The sequence below is a fragment of the Peromyscus eremicus genome, chromosome 17 (genome assembly GCF_949786415.1).
Source record: "Peromyscus eremicus chromosome 17, PerEre_H2_v1, whole genome shotgun sequence".
Lineage (NCBI taxonomy): Eukaryota > Metazoa > Chordata > Mammalia > Rodentia > Cricetidae > Peromyscus > Peromyscus eremicus.
The window spans coordinates 16,846,629-16,863,271 of record NC_081433.1 but is presented as its reverse complement, the minus strand read 5'-3'; the positions used below and the strand labels follow the sequence as shown (position 1 = coordinate 16,863,271).

Sequence of the window (16,643 nt, the reverse complement as noted above, 5' to 3'; positions counted from 1 at the left end):
ATTGCTGCTGAGGGTAAATACTTTCCCACGATGGTTATCACTTATTTGATCTTCCTTTCAAATATTGCCTATTTACATTTACCCATTGCAGTTAAATATTGGCCTTTTCAGTTAAAAATCTGTGTATACATGAAAAACATGTTTCTCTCACACAGAACCCTGTGCTTCACAGAGAAAGACAAGAGCCACAGTTGGGCCTTATGAATGGTACATGGTGAAACACCTAATGATGTTGGGAAGAGAACTGTCCAGAAACCAGATCTTAAGGAGTAACCGCGACTCCGGCTGGAATTGACTTTGCTCTTTCTTTATGGGAAGTTTGTGGATGGTTCGGTGCCTTTCGGTTTCCAGCTGTCTCTGTCCTGAGGTCCAGTCCTTGGCTAGAGTTTTTGTCAGCAAGAAACAACAGAAGGAAACAATGTTTATGTTGCCTAGCAACCAAACAGACTCCTCGGTGGTTTATGATTCTGACACATTACATTAACAAAGCATTCCCAGCACTGCAGAAGGACCAATTCTCTTACAGTGCTAATGTAATCCTCCAGATAAATCATGCTGATCATATACAAGCAATCTGACAAAACATCTACTTAAAGTGACATAAAAAAGGTGACTTGGAATGTCTAGCACAGCCATTTCTTCTTGGGTGAAGTCCGTTCCTGTTATACAGTTTCTTAACAGTCTATCACTTCTAATTCATCTAAAGCTTGTGCATTGCTGGGAAAGACTTCAAATTCATGGTCTTCGCAGTTTTCCATAGTTGGGCTTGTAAAAAACACTCACATATTTTTGTATTTAAAAGCCTGGGCCCTAGTGTCCTGTATTTGGAGGTAGTAGAACTATTAAGAGTTGGGCCCTGGTGTCTTCTGGTTTTTGAGTCTGTGACCTTAAAATGCACTTAGATGCCCTGGGTCTTCCTCTTCCGGTTTCATTCCTAACGGTAAGGTGAAATCTGTTACGGCAATGAGGCCGCAGACACAGAAGCAACAGTATTCACAGAGCCTTCCCTGAGACCTTCAAAACGTCAGCACAAGTAAGTCTTTCCTCTTTACAAATTGATTAGTTCAGGTCTTTACTTATAGTAGCAGAAAGCTAACGGAGTTTTAATAGTTTCTCTATCATTCCCATTAAGAGCTAGCTGAGATCTTACTCCAATTACCTTGTTTGGGGCTTCACTGTTTTAAATGTAAAATTCTACTGAATTAACCATTTGAAGGGAGGACAAAAGAGATAACGCCTTGTGGTCCCTTCTCAAAAACCAAGTATGTTAATTCTCTTCTCCTGACCCCCTCTATGGTGAAGTGAGTCTCGCTTGTCACACTGATCTCTGGCTGACTCGAGATCCAGCTACACAGCCCAGTGAACCACAGGGTCCCTTACTTGTTAGAAGTGTTGAAGAACACTTTTGAAATATCTTTATTTTTGTTTAATGAGATGCAAAGCCATCACCTAACCCACTGTTATAAAGGCATAAAAATGCTAATGTAATCTTTATAAGTCTGTTACTGCTTCTCTGAGAGGGATATAAGATAAATCAAACCTACATCAATGCAGCAACCCCCAGAGCACTAGACAGAACCCTCCCCTTGCCTACCACTAGGCAACGATAATAGTTGTAAACAGCAGATGTCAAACATCTGCATTTTGTCATTCTAATCCCAGGTTGCCTTCTGTCTGTATTTTTTTTTCTTCCAAAACTAAGAGTTTTTCAATTAATTTACAGGAGTTATTCTTTAATCTTCTTCTACCCGATTAGCGTACAACTCAAGCATATGCTTTTGACATGGTTTACAGAATTATGCTATGTGTGTCTCTTCTGCTTTTCTGCTTATAGATATGAAAATGGAAATGTGTGAAGCATCTGGTGGCGGCCCTCACTTCCTCCAAAGAATCTAATTTCTCATAGAGTCAGAAGTTTTATCTCCAACTGACCGCATGCACGTAGATGAACTGTCTTCTCTCATTTCTAAATATAACAATATAGAAATTCACTGCAAAAACTCGCTTTGCCTCTCAAAGTTATTAGGACATGCATGACACAGCATATTAGTAAAATACACACACATACACACACACACACACACATAAAATTATTGAACCTCATTAAATAATCAGATTCTTTGACTGGTCCTGGTCCCTGGCTCCTGAGAGGAGGACTGAACCTTTGGGATTTCCCAAGAGATAGGATAATCTTCATTCTTCATGGTGGATTCCTCAGATCACACCTTTAAGACTGGCTACATCTCCCAACTCTGGAGGAGCAAAGAAAGATGGATACTGAGTTCAAATGTGAGACCAGTGATTCCGTCAATAACGACCATGTAAGCCCCAGTAAAATCTCTGGCTGCTGGAGTTTTGAGGCAAATTAAAATACACAGAGACACCCCAAGAAATTAATCCTCTGATTGAAAGAAAAATATAGATCAGTTGAAAAGTTTGAAATGGGAGGCGCTGTATTGGACTCCTGCACTGGAGAGATGATTTCCAGTTCCTTTCCCCGGCATTACGAAGATTCTGTCTTAGCATTTCTGAGGCAAGGCACAGCCGTGACAAGCACGTAATGACCCGGAAGCTTTCATCTTCAAACGCACTTTGATGTGGGAGCCAGGGTCTGCAATGCATAAATAATGTGGACACTGTAGTACAGGAAGGTGAAAACGCAAATGTCTCTTCAGCTAAAACGTTCTGTAAGTTAAGAATGGCACGGCCAGTTCTTTTCTAGATGGGAAGTTGCTATATCCAGAGATTTGACTTGGTTATTATTCCAATAAGCATGCTTTCAGTTAAAGCCCTTGAATTAAGGTATTTCATGTGCAATAAGAAGAAGATTATCTCAACCTCTTCGCACATTGCATGCTGGGATTGAAATAGACACTCCTGGATAATATCTAAAGGCTCAACAGGTGGATACCAAAGATCCTTTGATATTAGAATGTGTCAGAGCGACAGATGAGATATGAGTTCAGACAAGAAAGCATCCTGGGAAATAACCAAGATATCAAGTAAAACTGAAGCCTTCAAAATAAAATAAAATAAAATAAAGAGAGCGAGTCATTGAGCCTAAAAAAAAATCTAGGCAATAATATCCTAAGACAAATTAAAACAAGTAAAAGGGCTGAGTGAGAGGAAAAGTAACTCTCATCAACTGAATTCGAAGTAATTACTTTTGAAAAAAAAAGTAATCACAGGCACCAGCTCTTACAGACAGATGAATAGAAGCATTCCGTTTATACAGTGGATAAGAGTGAGAACCTCAGTCTACCACCACAGACCTGTGCTGCCAGCCGAGCAGGCACAGCATAGTCAAGGACCACACATCAGCAGGAAGCAGTCCCTTAGCCTGAGCAAATGGAATGATCGCCAGAACCTACAGAGGTCTAAATAACAGGCTGTTTTCCAATGATATGACCAGTCCAGGCTGTCCGTGCCAGCATGGACCAGCTACAGTAAAGACAACAACTGAGCATAGAGCTTAGAGGAGGTTCTTCACCAAAGATGTTGGAAGCCCCTGAGATGGCTCAGTGGTTAATAGCACATGCTGCTCTTTTTGAGGTTCCGGGTGTGGTTCCCAGCTCCCATATCAAGTGCTGCCACTTGTAACTCCAGCTCCAGGGGAGGCACACACACACACACACACACACGCACACGCACACGCACACGCACACGCACACATACAGAGTTTGTTGTCTGTTTTTCGAGACAGGGTTTCTCTGTGTAACAGCCCTGGCTCTTCTGTAACTTGCCTTGTAGACCAGGCTGCCCTTGAACTCACAGAGATCTGTCTGCCTCTGCCTCCCTGAGTACTGGGATTAAAAGCATGCGCCAATAAATATATTTTTAAAAGGGGGTGTTGGAGGGTTAAAAGAAATTAACCCTTTTGTTCTACCAGTTAATTTGTACACGGCCTCTTAACTGTCCATAAATGGATTCATCAAAGTTGGCAAGCAGTTTATCCCCTTCAATGATCCAAACATCTCTATATTAAACTTGAGTTGTAGCACTCATTTGCTTTGTGAGTAGATTAATAATTAACAAACATGCCACATTCCCCTTCCGGCTCATTGCTCCCAGGGTGTCTCTGAGCGTGTCTGAATGGTCGCCGTTTCCCAGGAGGTCAAGCTCTAGCACCTTCCATAGCTACCCCGCTACTGAATTAGTCACTCTATAGGTTTGCTGTTTATTTCCACCATCATGTTAGGAAAATGCCATGAGTTGTAGTGGTTTACAACACTATGGATTCCTCATTGTCCTCATCAGCTTATGGGAGGCAAAGCCTGGTGTACCAAAATGCCACCAGTTGTCTGAGAACGCCTCTTGCCCAGACAGAGTTTTAATTTACTGCATTCTGCCAATATGTGCTCAGCTTGATTCCAAGATTCAATGCACCCTGTTCCATTCCTTGCCAGAACTGACCTTTTTTTTTTTGCCCTCCATAATAATGTAGAACAGTGGTTCTCAACATGTGGATCGTGACCCATTTAGGGGGATCAAACAACCCTTTCACAGGGGTCTCCTGAGACCATTGGAAAACACAGATATTTACATCATGATTCATAGCAGAAGCTTAATTACAGTTAAGAAGTAACAATGAAAATAACTTTATGGTTGGGGGTCACCACTATATGAGGAACCGTATTAAAGGGTCGCAGCGTTAGGAAGGTTGGGAACCACTGATTTAAAACCTACACAAACTTCCACCCTTTGAGTCACCATTATCTCTTCTGTGAACTTTTCCTTGACTATCATTCACGCGAGCATACGCTCCGGATCCTTTCTGGTCTTCAGTCACGGTTACGTGACTGAGGAATTATGTTAGTTATAGGCCACTATTCTCAGCATCATTTAAGGCAGGAACCATGTCTTAAATATTTATGCAAATTAATGAGAAAATCAATGAATACTCGGCACTGTAAATCATTTGACAGCTTGTGTAGTATTTTCTTAGTATGATGAAGTAGGTAATTAACCTTATATAAATTTAGGATGGAATATGATGAAAAGAGGATTAACGTCGCTTCATAATAACAGAGAAAATGCTGGGGGTGTAGTGCAGTGGTCTAGCACTCATCTAACATGCATGTGGTGCTGGCTCAAACCCCTCCCTCCCCCCCAATCAGCAAACAGTACCACTGAAAACAGCAGGTGAACACAGCAGGACTTCACTGTGAAGATCCTGGGCCAAGTGGAAAGATGCCCACACCCGCCACACTACCAAGCATCTAAACCCACAGTGCCGATGACATCACTTATTAGCGGCTACCTTCGACATGGCAGGAGGGTTTGAAGGACTGTCATCCCACTCCAACAGAACAATAAAATGTTTGCCTCTCTTAAGGCAGATAGACCAAAGACCCCAGGGAGGGAGAAATGCAGGATTTCCTCTGGCTTGTCAACACTGTGAGTCACCATCTGGTCCAGACAATGGGGAGACACAGCCACTCACAGGCCTTCCGGCCTTTTCCCCCTTTTAGTAAAGTATGGACTGGGCCTTCATAGGTGGGATTCCATCACTTCAGCCTCTGCTCCTCTTCAGCCTCATTTGCCACACAGGGAATCTGAAAGTCTTTTCTGTAACTGTGTGAGGTTTACTGTCAACTGAAATTAAGAGAAAACACAAGAGTTTTAACCCAAGCCAGTCCTTCAGAACCCATGCAAGATAAAGGAAGAGGCCGAGCAGTAGTGGAAGAACTGGCCTGGAGCACAACCAGAGGCCCTGTTATAAAGGATATTTCAGACAGAGCTGGCCAAAATCAACCACAGGACTCAGAAATCTGAAAACTCCTACCTCTAAAGTAAATGAGTTCCCAGATCCCAGCATGACTTGCTTTATGCCCAGGATGCGAAACAGAAGTAGGTATTTTAATTCACACTTCTGCTGACTCAATGCTATCATCCACAAAAGCAACCTTGAACAATGACCACACAAACCTCCAAATTGGGGTAAAGCCCCATGGCCTGCGATGTTAAATTCCTAGGAAAAGTTGAAAGTCTTAGGCATGCACCACACAGGGACCTGTTCATGACTTGGGTCCAGCTCAACACCCATGTCATTGCCAGTTTAGGGACTATGTTTGGCTGCTAATACCAGTCACCCCAAACTCAAGGTCCCAAACAAGCCAGGATTGTTTCTTTTTTTCTGCAGAGACAGGTAACCAGTGCTGGTGATAGACCTCCACTATGACAACAGGGGGGCCAGAGTTCTCAGAGTGTGACCCAGAATGGCTGGACAGCCACCTTGGTGAGGAAATGGGAATGAAAATAGTATGTCGAACTCTCTATGATCTCTATTCATTTTGTACCCAGCACTCAGCCACATGGTGGTGTGTTATTGCTGGTGAGGCTTGAAGAATATGATGCCCTTGGAGCCTCGTTATCAAAGGAGAAAGGAGAGGAGTTAGGGGCATGTCTGCTGGAAAGGGCACTGTAGTGCCTTTCTGCTCAAAGGCCAGTCTGGATAAATGCTGCTTAGCTCACAGCTTGGGCCAAGACTCTGATGTCAAGCTCCCTGCACAGCTGAGCAGCCTGTTCTGGTTTTAAATTTTGAAACAATTCATTTATACAACAGTTTTTAACAATCCTTAAAACAACAAAATCCTTTTAGTATCAAGTAGTTATAAAAATAACCAATTGAATGTCTGGATGTGGCCTTGTGTTCATTATTTAAGGAGTTGGTAATGTTTTATTTCATTATTTAAGGAGTTGGTAATGTTTTGTTTCATTATTTAAGGAGTTGGTAATGTTTTGTTTCATTATTTAAGGAGTTGGTAATATTTTGTTACAAACTGCTGGGCCTAGCAATAATGAGATATTTCAAAGAAATTTACACATGGAAATTTGCTGAGACTCTTAATCTGTTTATCTACAGGCAATTCTGGTTCTTTGATTATTTTAAGGGAAGATCAAGATTTCCTGGACTTTTGCCCAGTGTGATGATGTCTCCTTTAGAAGTGGCGTCTAATGGTTCACACACAGCTCCAGAGACAGCTGAACACCATTATGACAGCACATCTTTTTTCATTCATCAAGTGCCCACTGTGTTCATGGTCTTCATTATGCCATGAGGTCTTACCTGGTACAAAAACAAGATTTTTTTTTTTTTTTTAAGAATTCCATTGCTGGGTCATCAAATGAGAATCCTTCCTGCTCACTCCAAATTAAATGGAGTATACATTTCCCCAAAGTCCTTAGGCTTACATGTTTTGTTTCCTGTTTGTCCTATAACAATATGTGCCAGGTGTGGTTAACGCTGCACACCTTTGGAAGAGTTTTGATTTGCCTACTAATGTCCAGAGGCTCGGTAGTGAAGAACCTGCCTATTCCTTAAGCTTTGTTTGTAACCCTCAAAACTTTACCTGTAGCATACTCACAGACATGTGCAAGTGGTGAATAACGTATGTCACCTGGTGCACATTCTGATCCTCACTGAGGCCTGCCCAAGTGACATTGTGCTTTCATGCATTGGACCCACACATGAAACCGTGTCTTCTGTGTGGTCGCCTTAGTGCCAAGGGGTTTGGCTGCAGCATGGTGGTAGAAGGTTTGCTTAGAACGCCAGAGGCCCAAGGTTCAAAATCAGGACTGCGAAAAGCACAAAAGGCCCAAAGTAGCGCTGAGCGCTGGGTAGTGCCCTGAAAAACAGAGGCCTCTGTGTCCTCATCCAGAAATCAGGCAGGTGGATGGGCTTCACACCAGCAGGAATTACACAGCTCTGTCAACTGTGAGAGCAATGTGACTCTTTCAACAATGTTCACTGAATAAGGGTTCTTAAGAAGTTCGCCCCATAGCCGGGCGGGGCGGTGGTGGCACACGCCTTTAATCCCAGCGAGGAGAGTTCCATGGCAACCTTCAAAACTACACAGAGAAACCTTGTCTCAAAAAAACAAAAAACAAAAACCAAAAACCAAAAACAAACAAACAAAAACAAAACAAAACAAAAAAAGAAGCTCACCCCAGATCAGGTGTATACTCACTCATCAGTTGATAAAAATGTGAGCAGAGTCTTGCAAGATCAAACCCTATACCTCCCCAATCACTCATTCAAATGCACAATCCTAGGGCCTCCTGTGACTTTATAGGGTAAAACTGCCACAAAAATGAGAACCGCCACCTCTGTTCTTCTGCAGGTGGCCCGTGTGGTAGCCCTTTCTCCACACCGCCATGGCTAAGCTCAAAGTGTTGTTCTATACTGCAGAAAAAGAACCTGGGAAAAGCAGAGGGATGACCTCATAATGTTCTCTGTGGTGAGAAGAATTAGGACTACATAACTGTGTGGTCTGGTGATAGGTCAGTGTCCCAGCCAGCAACATGGAGTTCCCCAGAGAAATGAGTCATTTCCTTCTATTTGGGTAGGTGCAGTGTGGCAGCCAAGGACCCAGCTACTGGTGTCAGAGCATTAGAACCCTCCCACCTCCCTCTCTCTCACACACACACAGAGTCACACAAGGGTCTGTTCATTTTAAATTACTCTGCCCCATTAATTTGTATAATAAACAATTACCTAGTTCTCACTATGGACCATGTAAATAACTCAGAAATACTGAAAATTCTCAAGAAATGTGATCTCATAAAAAGAAAAGAAAGGAGGGAGGGAGGGAGAAAGGGAGGAGAGGGAAGGAAGGACAGAAGGACATCTGTTTGTTCTTGCCCTCACACCCTGCTTCCCGCCCCAGCTAAGGCAGATTCTGGTAAGCAGAACTCTTGACAAAATGACGTGAGATGGGCTATACCTGTGTTAGTGTGTCTATGTGGGCCTGTGCAAGATGCTGGTGTGCCCATTTTGGTGTGCTTCTTTGGGTGAGCTTAATGATCATCGTTGATCTCAGCCTTCGGTCAGTATGTCTGGTGCAGTATCTTCCATGGGGTCTTGGGAGGGCTGGGTTGCTTCTTCCTTCCGGTCTGGTTGTGAGTCATTTCACGTTGCCTGGTAATCACCGAGAGTGTCACTGGAGCCACTTTACTTCTGAGACTATTTAAACCCTGACGTTTACCCAAAGTCACTAGCAATTTATCTTGTCATGTACTGCTCTATTAGGAACTCGCGAGATGACACTGGATTTATGGGAAGCATCCGACTATTAATTTTTAATGAGAATCCAATATTCGTCATACTATTTCTTTCTAGTGTTGCACAGTGAGATTAATTTGCATTTGTATAAGATAAAGAAAAGCTAAATGCTGGTGTGTGAGATGGGGGCTTGTGGCTCCGAGTGGTCACTGTGGGATTATCTTCTTCTAGCACAGTGGTTCTCAGCCTTCCTAACACTGTGACCCTTTAATATAGTTCCTCATGTCATGGTGACTCCAATCATAAAAGTATTTCATTCCTACTTCATCGCTGTAATTTTGCTAGTTATGAATCATAATGCAAATATCTGATGTGCAGGACAAACTGATAGGCGCCCCCACAAGGGGGTTGTGACCTACAGGTTGAGAACCTCTTCTAGGGGTTCACTGCTGCTCTCCTCTTTCTCGGTGATGCTCTGTGTAATGAAAAGAATCCCTAGATTTCTCTCCCTTGAAAACAGTGCCTGGGTTTAATCTACCATGTATTTCTCAGTTCTAAGAATTCAGTTTTATACGTAAACGGAAAGCTAAAATGAAACAAAATATGAAGACATGATAAAGAGATAAAGAGAACTAGAAAAGGGTCAGGTAGATAGAGATAAGGGGGAAATTAAAGGAGAGATGAAGAGAGGGAGGAAGAGGAGGAAGGGAGAGGAGGTGGAAGAGAAGGAGGAAGAAGAGGAGAGAAGAGAATCGGCCATAAAATCACCACCAGAACACCTCATCCTTCTTCTAGAAATTGTTTGAGATGGCCTATAAAACTAATTTTGATTATTGATTCACTATTTAGTATTAAATAATTAAAGCAATGAACCCAAATTAAAAAAAAAATCAATAATGAACGTGAAGCATCTATTGAGCCAGGGAACACTGACCAATGACATTTACAAACACTCAGTGCCTGCCTACAAATCTGAATGCTGATGCTGAAGCAAAGCGAAGAGTCTCTGAAATGTCAGCCAGGCCACAGACAGGTGCATCACTGCCAGGCATGTGATGTGGGGAATTACCCCCAACTCACAGATGCCCTTGCAATACCTGTCGTTAGCCAAAGAGGGTGGGCTCTTGGGAAATATCTTTTTGGAATTCAGTTTCTGGATTTTAAAGAAACTCAGGGGAAGACCATCTTCCAAAGCCCTGGTTACATTTCCAGTATTCTCTTCTGTCATGTAAATGAGCTCTCTAGATGTGTTGCCTAGCTGAGCTTCAGATGGCTGTAGCTAATAACACCTGCAGGTTATCATCGCAGAGATTACAGGAAAACTACCACATAGTGCTAGGTCTGCCACAAAAATAGTTTTAATGTATTATTACATAAAATAACTGTGGGTATGTGTGCATGCATGCATGTATAAGATGTAAAGAAAAGCTATAAAATCATCTGTAATAAGAAAAAATATTGACATTTAAAAAAATTAGTAATAATGGAGTTCATCATAACTGCAATATTTTAAAGGAACAATAGTTAAAACAAGAACACTTAGGAGGAAAAACAAAAAAGACATCTAAAGGGAGACAAACAGGTTGAAGAATTAACTGTACCAAAGAGCTGATTCTCAGGTAACTATTAATTTAACTAATAAAATGTAATACAATTAATAAATGTAACCACAAAGTAAACCCTAGACAAATGTCCCATCTTGCCTTAAGTCTGTGACAATAATGGCATTTTATCTTGTCTCTTCCCTTCTCCAAATGACTTTCCTCTGAGCAGGCCCAGTGGACACATCACTTTCCCACTTAAATGCTTTTGCATGTGCTTAAGTTTGCACTCAAAACTCTCTACCCAGCCTGTGAAGATGCAGGGACCTGCTGCTGTCCACTTTGATGTCACCATCTGAATCACGGTCCAGGTTTCCATCTCCCTGACCTGCCCCGTGGAGGAGCTTCATGCAAGTTCTTACTGCACAGACTTGGCATTTGTGGTGGGTGGTTGTCTGTGCCACACCCTGAAGTACCACCCCTAGTGAAGCAGCAGGGAGTGCTAGGTATCAGCCCCTTGGACGTGGCCGCCAGGGACCCTTAAGACCTGAGATGCACTTATGCGCTCTCTCTCTTTGCTACCTCGTGGTCTTGGATGCTGGTGAGGATCAAGGCAGAGCTCTCCAGAGAACCGCATTGGACTGTGCCCCTCCATTCCAGGATTCTGCTACCAACACTTTTATTCTGGTCGTGAGTTAACCCCCAAATAAATTCCTTTGACCATCAAATAGACTCCGTGGATTTTTCCCATCAGGCACTTGCTGTTATCTTCTTTGCAGTGAGGGATTTCCCCCAGGCACTCCTAGAACCTGATCATTTGGTTCTTTCCCTCCTCATGGTCCCTGGACAGCATATGTTAGCATAGACTCCTTCACCCGCAAACGAATTTTCAACTGTCAGGTTTAATCTCCAGTACAAACTTATAAGGACCAAGAGCAGTCTGTTCATCTGTCTGTCTGTTTGTCTGTCAGTTCTGGTTGACTGTTGTGAACCTACAGACACTAGATTGCAACTCAGTGAGGGCAAGAATTTCCCCTCACCATGTCTACAACTCCAGCACCCAGACATTACCTACCATGTAGCAGGCTTTCAACAGAGTATGGGTTTAGACATCTTAACAGTGAGGATAGTCTTCCCAACATGCAAATTGGAGAAAACATAATAAAAAGTATTCACATACTGTCTGTACACTTAAAAAGCTACATAAGAAAAACACCAAGAGTAAGATTATGAAACAATAAGAATATTTTCAACATGTTGAGGGGTTAATATAATTAATACAGGTTAAATATTTTGAGTAAGAAAGGAAAACATTAGTCCCTCCAAAGAAAGCGTATGACAAAGAGATAAAGAAGAAAATACAAGCCGTGTAGACACAGGAAACAACTGGCCTTCTTACTCTTCACAGAGGAAGTGTGAACAATGAGATGTGTTCAGTTGTGCTGTGCATACACATAGGTGGAGCCCAAGCTACTTCCGGAAGGAATACTTCTCGGAAGGAATGCAGAGCTGTCACCAAAGCCTTAAAAGTGTTCATGCATTTTGTCTCTATGGTTCCACTGAAATCCGATGCAAGAAAAAGATTGGTGGAGTGCTTAAGTTCGCACTCAAGTATTTCTGGTGTCTTTTATGAATTGTCAAGATCATAGGTTCTCAACAATACAGTACTTGCTAATGTGTAGTGTGTTGATGTAACTAAACACAGCAGCTACCTAAAACCACACTCACAAAAAATTCACAAATACAGTACATGAAAGACATGGATATTTATATTGTCCTGATGCATATAATAACTCTATGTTACATACGGGCACCTTTTCTTGGTAAACCTATAATTTTTCTATTCTTCTATTTTATGCATATTCATGCAAAGACAAGTGAAAGAAAAAATAATAATGTGTAAGTAGTCTCATTTGAGGCTGGGAAGACTGCCCAATTTATATTTGGAATATTGCTTCTGTGTGCTTTGTGAGCTATTAGAAGCCAATGCTATTTTATGTTTTCAGAAAACAGAAAACAAATTGTGTAAAAAAAAAGTACTTCATTCTTGGAAAATTAGGTTTCTATAGTGTGTTATGAAGTAATCAGAAAGCAAAATAAGAAATTGGGGTAAAATATGGAGTGTTTTTATAGGACACATTGTGTTTGATTTAGATGGACTCTGTTCTTTCTTTTTTGTTTGTTTGTTTGTTTGTTTGTTTTTGTTTGTTTGTTTTTTTCGAGACAGGGTTTCTCTGTGTAGCTTTGTGCCTTTCCTGGAACTCGCTTTGGAGACCAGGCTGGCCTCGAACTCACAGAGATCTGCCTGCCTCTGCCTCCCAAGTGCTGGGATTAAAGGCGTGCGCCGCCACCACCACCCGGCGACTCTGTTCTTTCTTGACCATTTGGTTATTGATATTAAATTCCAGCATTCATGGTATAAGTCACACTGTAATCTACATCATACATCCCACAATTGATACAAAGCCTCATCACAAACTTTATGATAAAAGATTTTATCTAGAGATGATCTGAGTTTAGTTCCATTTCTGTAGCCACCAAGTTCATGTATTCATTCAACAGACATTTACCTGACCACCCAAATACTTAGACAACCATCTAGATGTTGGGGAACACAAATAATCTGTGCACCTTCAAATATTTACCCATTGTAGATGTATGTAAGCATTATAGATGTAAATATATAGGTGTGAATATCATCATTTAGTCTACTTACTGCATGGACTGGTACCTGAAATTATTTCATAGTGTGGCATGTACTGTGGGTTAAACGGAGTTATGGGATGGCCAGTTGGGGAGAATTCTTGATTAAACCCTGAAGTAGTTTCTTGAGACTTTCTTATAAATCACCACAAACTGAATAGCATAAGACAACGTGATGTCTTCACTGTCAGCCCTGGGGGCTGAAGGTGTGGAGTCATGGTGTTTGTAGAAGATGGAAAGGAAATGTTTTTTTCTCAAGTTTCCCCCACTGGAGACACTTGGCATCTATCTCCACAAATGGAGATTGTCTTAGTTGGGGTTTCTATTGCTGCGATGAAACACTATGACCAAAGCCACCTGGGGAAGAAAGGGTTTATTTGGCTTACACTTCCACATTGCTGTTCATTGTTGAAGGAAGTCAGGACAGAAACTCAAACAGGTCTGGAACCTGGAGGCAGGAGCTGACGCAGAGGCCATGGAGGGGTGCTGCTTACTGGCTTGCTCATCACGGCTTGCTCAGCCTGCTTTCTTATAGAATCCAGGACCACCAGCCTAAGGAGGGTACCACCCACAATGGGCTGGGCCCTCCCCCATCAATCACTAATTAAGAAAATGCCCTACAGTCGGATCTTCTGGAGGTATTTTCTCAATTGAGGTTCCCTCCTTTCAGATGACTCTAGTTTGTGCCAAGTTGACATAAAACTAGCCAGCACAGGGACAAAATGGGAGACAGATTCCAACAGATACAAGCGAAATGCAGAAAATTATTAGAATATGATTTAAAAACTTAGATTCCACTATGAAGGAAAATCTAAAAGAAATGGATTACTTTCTTTTAGATGTGTATGACTTACTGTCTTAGTTAGGATTTTATTGCTGTGAAGAGACACCATGACCATGGTAACTCTTATAAGGAAAGCATTTAATTGAGGCAGCTCGCTTACAGTTTCAGAGGTTCAGTCTATTATCACCATGGCAGGAAGCATGGCGGTGTGCAGGCAGACGTGGTGCTGGAGCTGAGAGTGCTACATCTTACAGGTAACAGGAAGTCAACTGACAGTCACACTGAGGGAAGCTTGAGCAAAAGAGGCCTCAAAGCCCACCCCCACAGTGACACCCTTCCTCCAACGCCATGCCTCCTAATAGCGCCACTCCCTTTGGGGGCCATTTCCTTTCAAACCATCACACCTACCAAAATTAAAACGAGATGAGATCAATAATTACAGTAGGTCTGTAACAAGCAACACATTTGACACAGTAATTTGAAAAAGCAAAACAAAACTCCCAACTAAACAAATTCCAGGGGCTGGGGTTCTAGAAATCCCAGGGTTCCTTGCTTGCCTTCTCTCTTCTCCCACTGATCTGCATCCAGCCTGTATCTACTATCTGTAACTTGATGAGGAGAAGGAATGCAGGGCTATTGGAACAGTCAAAATTCCATTTTTGCACAGCACAAGTCTCTCCTGTAGCTGGTTTAATAATTCAGGCAGGGCTGGGGAGACCCAACCTTGCAGCTGCTGTACAGCTTCCCCCTCCCCCCCAACACACACACACACACACACACACACACTTCCCTTTGGATTGAGCTGGGCCTTGGTTAGGCTGCCAAGAATTGCAGTACACAGTGTAGACACTGAGCCTGACTCGTTAGGAGGAAAGTCCGGGAACTCAGCGTTCTGAAGGGACTTTAAGGTTAGACAAACAGAAAGCTGGAAATGAGCCGCACACTGGTGGTGAAGAACCAGTCTAGTTCAGGTGAAGGTAATTTGCCAGAATAATGCACAGAGTTCATTTGGAAGCCAAAGCAGAAAGAAGCGGGTTCTCAATACACGCTTTGTAATCGACTGTTAAGTGCTGTTGGTCACAGGTGGAATCCAGTGGGGGGAATCAGTGACTGAGCACGGAGTGGAAACCATGGCAGCCGTGACGAGGGAGACTGCTCTCACTGATTGCCGTCCACTGGCAGAAGGGAAGCCATGCTACTGTGCACATGCCCGCTCTGTTATCCTCAAAGCCCACAAAGCTGCCCTCCTCTGCCTGAAGGCAAGAGGTGTTGACTCTCTTTCCAGATGCAGAGAAAGCCCGGACCGAAGGAAAGGCGATGTTTGCCTGGAAGTTACCAGGAGTCACGGCTGGGACGCCAAACACCAGCGTTGGCAGTCACACTCGGGACAGAACAGCTAAAATTCGCACATCTGATTGGTGAGTGGCTGCAGGAACGGTTTGGTGGTTAAGGGCAATCGTTACTCTTCTGGAAGACTGGAGTTGGAGTTCCAGCATCCACATCAGGTGGCGCACAACTGCCTGCAACTATAATTCCAGGGGATCTAGGGCCTTCTCCTGGCCTCTGTGAGCACTTGCAAACATGTGGGGTATGGATTCGTGAGCACACACATACACACACACACACACACACACACACACACACACACACACACACACACACTTGTTGGTAGGGCTCTCAAACCAATTTGTGTTCCCTGAAAAGTGCCTCACTCTCTTGAATGTGTCTGGCAAATCAGTCGTATAAATCTACATGAAAGAATGCAGGACAGGCCTCTGCACATCTACCCCAATCCATTCGCTTAAAGACTGGGAGAATTGTCCCATGTGAGTAATTTCTAGATAATTTAAAGTAAAACTTAGAATGTAATAAACGAGAAATGACATTTAAGAAGATTGGAAAACATGTGTAGTGTATTATAACTTGGGAAGGAAAAGTCAAACACAATATGAATGAATGGAAAGACCACTTATAAAGGAAAAGAACAGTAAAAAAACTGAAGGTCAATGCACTCTAAAGGGCCCGATACTGTTAAATGACACTCATTTGTCAAAACAAAACAAAGGTCAGAGAGTGTGTGGTACTTCCTCTGCATCTGAGAAGAACCCATGGCACGGGCACACCCCACTGTGCACTAACCTTCCTGATTCTGAACTCACCAGCACACTAAAGACAACTTCCCTTCTTCCCAGACCGTCTCCTGTGCTTCAATCCGTCTTAACTCACGTTTGTCTGTAGAGATAGATGCCTAGACTTGCCAGCCTTCCTGGAACTCGCTTGGAGGTCTAAATAGTCTCAAGCTCACCGATCAATAAACAGTAAATCGACAGTCGAGGCTGCCCATGGTCTCCATCCCTTGTCCAAGGCGACCATCACTCCCCTCAGTCACTGTCTCCTTCCACTGCCACGGTCTAGCAGCTTCTGTCTCATTGTCCTGTGACTGTGAAGGAAGGAACCCGGGATCGTTTCTTTAGGAGATGGCAAAGTAGATGGGAGATGTGAAAAAAAGGAAGTTTTGGGAAATGAATGGACAACAGAGCAGAGGAAGGGAAAAGCGAATGCCCACGTGGTCTGAACTGTGAAGACGCATTTAAGCAAGTCTGCACTCCAG

The 16,643-nt window shown here is 42.8% G+C and overlaps 2 long non-coding RNA genes across 2 annotated transcripts; both read left to right on the top strand.

Annotated features, from left to right (window-relative positions):
- Window positions 1-439: 439 nt before the first annotated feature.
- Window positions 440-3,322, top strand: LOC131894313 (uncharacterized). Its single transcript, XR_009374881.1, has 3 exons — window positions 440-609; window positions 903-1,033; window positions 1,835-3,322. It is a non-coding gene; the product is annotated as an uncharacterized LOC131894313 (long non-coding RNA).
- A 4,937-nt stretch (window positions 3,323-8,259) lies between these two features.
- Window positions 8,260-16,361, top strand: LOC131894391 (uncharacterized). Its single transcript, XR_009374906.1, has 3 exons — window positions 8,260-8,345; window positions 15,292-15,450; window positions 16,225-16,361. It is a non-coding gene; the product is annotated as an uncharacterized LOC131894391 (long non-coding RNA).
- The last annotated feature ends 282 nt before the right edge of the window (window positions 16,362-16,643 follow it).